This window comes from Nycticebus coucang, chromosome 16 (genome assembly GCF_027406575.1).
Source record: "Nycticebus coucang isolate mNycCou1 chromosome 16, mNycCou1.pri, whole genome shotgun sequence".
Taxonomy (NCBI): Eukaryota; Metazoa; Chordata; class Mammalia; order Primates; family Lorisidae; genus Nycticebus; species Nycticebus coucang.
The window spans coordinates 25498093-25506368 of record NC_069795.1 but is presented as its reverse complement, the minus strand read 5'-3'; the positions used below and the strand labels follow the sequence as shown (position 1 = coordinate 25506368).

At 33.3% G+C, this 8276-nt stretch overlaps 1 non-coding gene across 1 annotated transcript; it reads left to right on the top strand.

The window, feature by feature from the left end:
* The first annotated feature begins 929 nt into the window (after positions 1-929).
* On the top strand, positions 930-1069 carry LOC128568351 (U4 spliceosomal RNA). The gene has a single exon (XR_008375144.1). It is a non-coding gene; the product is annotated as a U4 spliceosomal RNA (small nuclear RNA).
* Positions 1070-8276: the final 7207 nt, after the last annotated feature.

Here is an 8276-nt window from a genome sequence, read left to right as displayed (position 1 = left end):
TGCCTTACTTAAGACCAACTTTTACATAACTCATAATAAAAAATGTACAAAGATGCAGAATAAGCAAATTAAGTATTTTTTAATAAGATTTGTGAATTACTCATTTTATTTCTGCCTTGATTAGTTTGTGCTCCTGTAACATTGTCAGAGACTTAATAGCCCTACCAACAACTCATTTCTCTAAATTCTGGAGGCTGGGAAACTGGCAGATTTAGTGTCTGCAAGGGCTTACTTCTTGGTTTGCAGAAAACCAACTTCTCGTATTGCTGCATGGTGGAAAATGAGGTATCTAGTTTTTTGGCCTCTTCTTTTAAAGTACTAATCCATTTAGGAGTGTTCCACTCTCATTCTTTCATCCTCTTCTGAAGATCCCATTTTAAAATATCATTATATTGGGATTAAGGTTTCAACCGATGAAGTTTAGGGGAACACAAACATTCTATCTATTGCATATTTAGCCAAACCAGTATTTTTTTTTCCTATTAAATTTAAGCAAACATATTGTGATATAACTGACAATAAACTGTTCAAATATCCTGCCTATTTTACGTTGATAAAATTCAACATTACATTCTTACTAAAAACTTTCAACAAACAAGGAACTGAAGGAAAATTTCTCAACCTAATAAAGGAATCTTAAAAAATCTATACCTAATAGAAAACTTAGTAGTAAAGGGATGGTTGCACGATTTGGAACAAGACGAAGATAGGCACTCTTCTCATTCTCTTCAATAATACTGCTGTGAGATTTTGGCCAGTAGTCAGGCAAGAAAAAATGAATTAAGAAGAAAGAAGCAGAACTGTCCATAGAAGAGATGATTGTCTCTGTATAAATTCGAATCAACTTTATAAAAAAGTTACTAGAGCTAAAAACTGAGCTTAATAATTAAAATTCTATATTCTAGAAATAATTTTGAGAATTTAAATGTAACTTTTCATGGTAGAAGCATTGTAGTCAATGAGATTTATCTGAAGAGCGATTGTTTCTAATTGAATACTTTTCCTAATACACTGCCATGATGACTTGAAAATAGTCAGCATTGCCAACTTTTGACAGACTTTATGGAGTCTGAATTTTTTTCAAAAAGGGAAAAATTTAAAAATATTATTTCTAATAAAAGTATAAAGTATTTAGGCATAAATATGATAAAAAACATGGAATAATTGCTTTTTGTATCTTAAGAACTCACAAAAACTTTATTATATTGCTTACAAAAACTTTATTATATTATATTAAAAAGACCTGAGTAAGTGAAGAAATAAACCATGTTCATTCATCTGGTGACTTAATATTTTAAGCATATAAATTTATTCTAATTTGCTCCATAAATGTAATAAACCTCCAATCAAAGTCTCAGCAAGTTTTTCTTTTTCAGTAGAACTAACAAATTAATTCTAAAATTTATTTATAAATGCAAAGTACCTAGAGGAAAACAAACTGCTTAAAAATAATAACAAATTTTGAAGACTAACACTACCTGATTTCAAGACATAAAGTTATAATAATCAAGATTATGTGTGTATGTTACAATAGACAAACAGACCAATAGAATAAGATAGAAAATTCAGAAATATGTATATATATGTGTACGGGCAACTGATTTTCCAAAAGGTATGGAAGTAATTCAGTGAAGATAGCCACTCGTTTCAACAATGGTAACAAGAAGAATAAGATGAATTTTGGTTTAAATCTCACGCAGAATAAAAAATGAACTAAAATGGATTTTAAAAATAAGAGTCGGAGCTTAAACAATAAAAGATGATTTTATAAATGAGTTTTAATATACAAAGAGAAGGTTTTCAATATAAAATAAGACAATGAAAGGTGTTTATCTTCCTAGCAACAATAAGTAAAGGATTGCAAAGAACAACGATTTATTTCTTAGCTCAGGCCTTCTAATATTCATGATCAGTGAGCGGGGAGACAAGGGTGAGTAGAAATGCTGACAGGACAAATAGATTCAGTCTTCGTAAATCATGAAATTGTCATACCTGGTTATAAAAGGAATACATTTTCAACCAAACATGAATGCTAATTTTTTCTGTAGTATTTTCACACAAATATGCAGAATTGCCTTTATGAATTACAGAGTTAGGAATTAGATCCAGTCCTGACATTAGTCAAAACAAGATATATCAAATCTGTGATATAGACTTCAATTTTTAATGAGTGGTTATTTATTAAAGACATAGATAAATTAGCAATAATGATGAAACATTTTTGCAGAAGTCAAAGTTACAGATTGTATGATGTATCTGAACATCAAGTTGATCATCTGAAAAATTTCAGCATTTCACATTCATTTTTTAAATTTTCAACTTTGTCAAAGCATACAGAACTAGAGTGTGTGATTTAGTAAAATATTATCAATAATAAATATTCCTTATATGAATAAATGACCATTTTCAATACTGACTGACAACATTAGTAGGAAGCATGGAGATTATCGTTATTAGTGATGGCAGATTCAGAAGTGCTCTAAAAGATGCAACCAGGGAAGCTGGGAAATTCAAAGTTCTATGTACCATCACCCAGAAAGAGGTTTCTATGTACTCCTGGGAGTTAAAATCAGAATGAAACATTGGTTTGCATCCTTACACTGATTTTTCAGGAATAATTTAATCTGTATTATAGTTTTATGAAAATACTCTCTATGACTATTTAGAAAATAAAAATATGAAAATTAGTGTGATTGAAACATGTATAAAACATCCAAAGATAGAAATTATAGGACTTCCTCCCTTTGGAAGAGTCCAAAATTCTCCTATTTTTCTACCCCATCATCATTGGTCTCACACTGGCCATCAACCAGGATAGCTACTGGAGCATCAAGTCTGCTCTTCAACAGGTGGGGAAAGAGACTAAAAGGGAACATTCCCGACTGAGTAGGTTTCTTTAAGGGACTTTCCTGAAATTGAGTGCAGTTCATTTCTTTACATTCCATTAGTCAGAAACTACATTATTTGGCCACACTGAGACATAAGTGCAGCTGAATGGTGTCATCTTTTAGCTTGGTTTCCCTCATAAATTTGATATGTTTGTATATGAGAAGGGGAGGAGGAGGCATGTTCGGTAAGCAATTGGCAAGCACTGTAGAAGTCTCTATGGTTATTAGGACACGCTAAATTTTTAGATTATTTCTCTATTTGTACTGAATCAGGATCGAATGAAGTAGGAACAACAAACATTCTTCATTGATAAATGTTTACATGTGAAATGGCATTAAATCACAATGGTGGAGACAATCCGTGTTTGCATTTCCCTAGAAATTACTATTACTAGTAATATAACCTACCATAGTACAAATCTCCAGGACTGCACCTTAGGGATTGACACAGTTGACCTCTTAGAATTGATATGAAATCAATGAAGAAAGAAATGCATTTTAAATAATCGCCTTGTTCAGGCTTTTTGACTCCATACCTAGTAAAAACTGTTTCCAATGCATAACCTTATATTCTTTTTAAAAAATGGTCATCGAAGTTTAAATTTACCAGTTTTCCACTGCTTTAATATTAAGAACTTATTCATCATTTCTCACCCGAATCTCCCTTATTACTAGCCACACCATTGGTTCACTACTATGTCAAAGTCTTCTACTAACCCAGAAGTAACTATAATTATAAATTAAAACTAAAGAAGGTAGCATAAATCAAGATTCATTAAAGCTCCAGCCTTACAATGTTCTTGTGAGTATTAAATGGATCTACACACATCAAAGCATTAAAAATAAGTGCCTGACAATAATAAACACTTAATTTCAGTGTATAATTATTAACAAGTGTCTATTAAACATGTATCGCTTGCAAGATAATGCTATGTTAATAAATCAAGGTTGACTTAAAAAACTGGACATTTTATTTTTAAAAAAATTTCACAATAAGAATATGTGCTTTTCCACTTAGAAGATACGTAACTTGGACAAATAATCCAGGTGCTGTAATTGTTGAACGTATTATTTTTTAGATAATACATTCATGATTTAAAGCAAAACAGCCATCTGAAGTTAGCAATGTGCTTTATATATTAGGCCCTAAATAAATATTGTCTTCTTTCTTCTCTTTTTAACTTTCTGTATTGGTGACAGTTATGTCAGGAGACAAAAATCACACCAGTTACTTTGCCAATAGAAATGAACGTAACAATTGTTGACCATGTACAAAGATGCTAATTTGATGACAGAAAAGTTTATGCTAAAACTGTAGAGTATCATGGAGGCAGCAATAGCAGGAATCTGCCATTATCCATGGCCAGGAGAAAAGTAAAATATTGGGATTATTGAAATTCAAAACTCTGAAGGAGGGTCCTAAGAAAATGAAACAGGTATCTGAAGAGTGGTCACGGGTGCTTGTCAGAATGTATCATGAGGCTGGTTCAGCAAATGTTGGGAAAACTGCAAACTGGATTTCAGTTGTTGCTATATGGAGAAACTTTGGTGCTGGGGTGAAGAAACTTCATGACAAAAGTGAAACCCCCCACAGTCACAGGGCGAAAGAAAACCCTGAGGAAAGAGCAAGTCACTCCTTCTCCAACCTTGCAGTCACTCATTCTGCCTCTCGGCAAAGCAGAGTTGTATTTTGCCAGGTGCCAGTCTGAACATCACAAAACAAGGAGGGGAGCAGAGTAAAGAGAAAATAGCTTAACAGCCCACTTCTTGTCTTTTTCTTCAACTCCCTTTATTGTTACATCCTTGTTTTCCTTTTTTTCTATCATCTTTCTTTCTTTTATCCTTTTTAAATTATTTTTTTCTCTTAGCTGGGTTTTCTTCTTTCCCTCCTTCTTTCTTTCCTTCCTTTGGGCATGTAAATCCTATCATCTAGAAAAGATATACTGACAGAAAACTAGGCTATTCTCTTTTATGTAATAAACAGATATGGAAATTATGTTAAGTTCAAGGAGTTCACATGATTATCTTTAAAAAATTGCATGGTGCCAGTCACTCTAAGTGACTCCTTTCATATTATTAAATTATCACAATGACAAGGCTAATAGCAGACCTGAGATTTGAACCTAGCCTTTTCACACTCCAATTTTCATATTGTGTTTTTTTCTATCACGCAGATTTCAGTTCATTTGGATAATGAGGAGTGAATAATTCAGTCATTTTCATTTGAACCAGGGAGGCCTCAAAAGAATGTGACGAGTTTGACAGAGTGAGATGTGTAGAACATTATGAACACTTTGAAATTTGTAAGAAAATTTGGGATAGAAAATTTAGGTAGAAAATGTTCCTTAAACAATATGCAAAAAGGATATATAACAAACTAAAGAGTCATAAAATAATTGCAATATTAATGAATATAATTAATTATTTTGATTGGAACAAATGTTTCAATTTTTCTATCAGAGATACACTAAGAATTTTTAAGAAAAATACACAAGATGTGATGAGCAATTCCCAGAATATAGTTTGGAAGTTAATTAACTGTACTTGGAAATAAAAAAAAATAATAATTAGCTTTCTTAGGATGTTCAGTTGGTCATTAACTGCTGTGTTGATGACAACTTCAAAAGCATATCTTATCTAGTATGAGAGGATTAATATCAGCTCATGTATTCCCTGATAACGAGACAGTATGAATTCAGAATCATAAAGATAAAAATACCACTGCATATTGTAATCACCAGAGATAATTGCTTTTTTGTAATTAACATTTTAAAGCTTCTCCATGTCTTAGAATGAGTTTACTCTGTGTAACTAAATCACCTAATATGTATAAGACACATATTAAATATTACTAAAGCCATCCTATATGATAGATAATTTGCAGCTATATTTATAACTATACAGAAGTCTTCAAATGAGAGTTAAACTGTGAAAAGGCTCATGTTTCATCCTATGGGTCCACTTTGAAGCATAAATTTCAGCTGGACTACTTTTGTTACTCAGAATTACAAGAGCTTCAATAAATTATTGGTCCAAAACTTAAGACACAAGTAAACTTGTCAAAAGGAGAGAGAGAGAGAGAGGAAGGAGGAGGAGGAGGAGGAGGAGGAGGACGAGGAGGAGAAGAAGAAGAAGAAGAAGAAGAAGAAGAGGAAGATATAAGACGAGGGAGGAGGAAGAGAAGGAAAAAGTTAAAAAGTGAAGAAGGGAGAGAAAACTGGGAAAATCACTTTGATTTTGCTGAATGTAGGTGAAAAGGGGTCACATGATAATCATGAACATTTAATCCCCTAGTACAATTTTTATCTATTAAGAATAAATTCCATTTCTACCTTTCTTGTTAAGAAATTCCAATAAATAGTAGATTTGAATGATTAGAATTTAAATTGTTTTTTAATACAGTTAAAATAATAGGGGTTGCGTTTCAGTCACTAATGGAGAAAACAGCCTTTGGTAGACCCCAGCTGTTAGGGTCTGCAGGTAAGTACTATATGATAGATAATTTGAAAATGAGGTTCTAAAGGTTACTCAGGTGCCAATTTTGATGTTTCTCTTTCTCCCTGGATATACAACATATCTGTAAGTATATAAGAATTTGAATTTTTTTTAATTTTTAAACATTTAAATAAAATGTTGTTATACAATCATTGGAGATCAGTGCATTGCACAATTAAAACTGATTTTAGTCAGTTTGCCGGATGAGGGGTGTACTAAGAGTTGAGCAGAATACACTGAAAACTGTTTAGCCTCCCTGCACCAAAGCATTGAGCCAGAATTAAAATATATATATTTTTTCAGTTGATGGATTTTTCTTTTTTTAATTCAGAATATGACAGGGGTAGAAACATTTTGGTTACACACATTGCTTTTGTTTCACGTGCGTCAAAGTTAGAGGAGTGCTCCTCACCCATCTAGCTTGTGCATGTACTGGCTAGGTGTGGATTTACCCGTCTTTTCCTATCTCCACTCACCTCCTTAATTTTTGATGAGTGTTATTTCTATATGTGCACATAAATGTTGGTTGATCAGTTCTAATTTAATAGTGTGCACATGTGATGTTTGTTTTTCCATTCTTTTGATCCTTCACTTTGTTTTTTTTTCTATTTTTTCTATTTATTTATTTATTTATTTATTTATTTTATTAAATCATAGCTGTGTACATTAGTATGATCATGTAAAAGTCTTAGCAAAATAACTAAGAAAATGCTACGAAAGCTATGATCCTTCACTTTGAATCAAATCCTAAAAAAGGACTTCTGCCTGATCAACTCCTCTGGGAAGACATGAAAACTACTTTTCCTGGTTCTCAGCATGAGCATGCTTGCCTCACTGGGGACCCTGTGACCAGTTGCAGCATAAATGAATTCAGGGTAGAATGGAGCGTGTGATTGGCACCGATGCTGGGTGATAGGGTTTTCCTTTCCATCCTCTTCCCAGTACACTTTCTCTCCACCTGAGATCCATGGAGTTCTGGACGTCCAATCTGGCTTACCATTCTATCTAGTATACTTTACTTCCGTATTGTAAATACCGTAGTTGTCATCTACAATAATATCAGATACTTAATATCTTTGGAGAAATATAAAGTAAGTATGCCAGATTTACATTAAGTGTTTTATTTATTTTTTATATAAATCTTTTTACATTTATTTATTTGTATTGTTTCGGGTTAGTTTGAGGGTACAGAGAATTAGGTTACAACATTTGCATTTGTTAAGTACAGTCCCTTTTATAATTGTTTCCCACCCCTAAGAGGTGTGCCTTACACCCTACCATTGTACCCATTAAGTGGGAGCTAACCTGTCCCCTTCCTTCCTCACTGCAGTCAGTGCCTGGCTCTATTCCCTTGGCCACATCTGAAGTTTACCTGTGACTCTGGAGGACAGTTACTACACATGACAGGGACTTCCCAACTCAGGAAAATGTGTCTCTTCCCGAGAGCTTTTTCTACCGCCAAGAGCAAGATTAACTTGTACCTAGGGCACAGTGGAAGTGTCCCAAAGTAGAGATAAGTGGCTTATTCTTTAGCTTCCTGGACCTTTAGGAACAATTCTGTGATAGGTTCTACACAATTTCTCAGATGGTCTCTAGTGGGGTTGAGTTCAATTTGTTCCCAGCATTAATGGTCCACTTGTTACATTTCCTTCCGTGGCTATCTATGTATTATTTCCACATAGATTATTATTCCCCTTTGATGTGCTTCCTGGAATTGCCTGCCGTAAATGCTCCTTCCAAGACTTAAAAGAGGCACTTAAAATGTCCTTATATCCCCATTGACTTCATTAGTGTTCTTGTCAATGGACTCCATTTGGGGGGAAAATCAAGCTAGGACAGTTGGTGTTAAAAGTGCTCCTAGAAAGTAATCTCCCAGAATAAGGTCTGGAAACA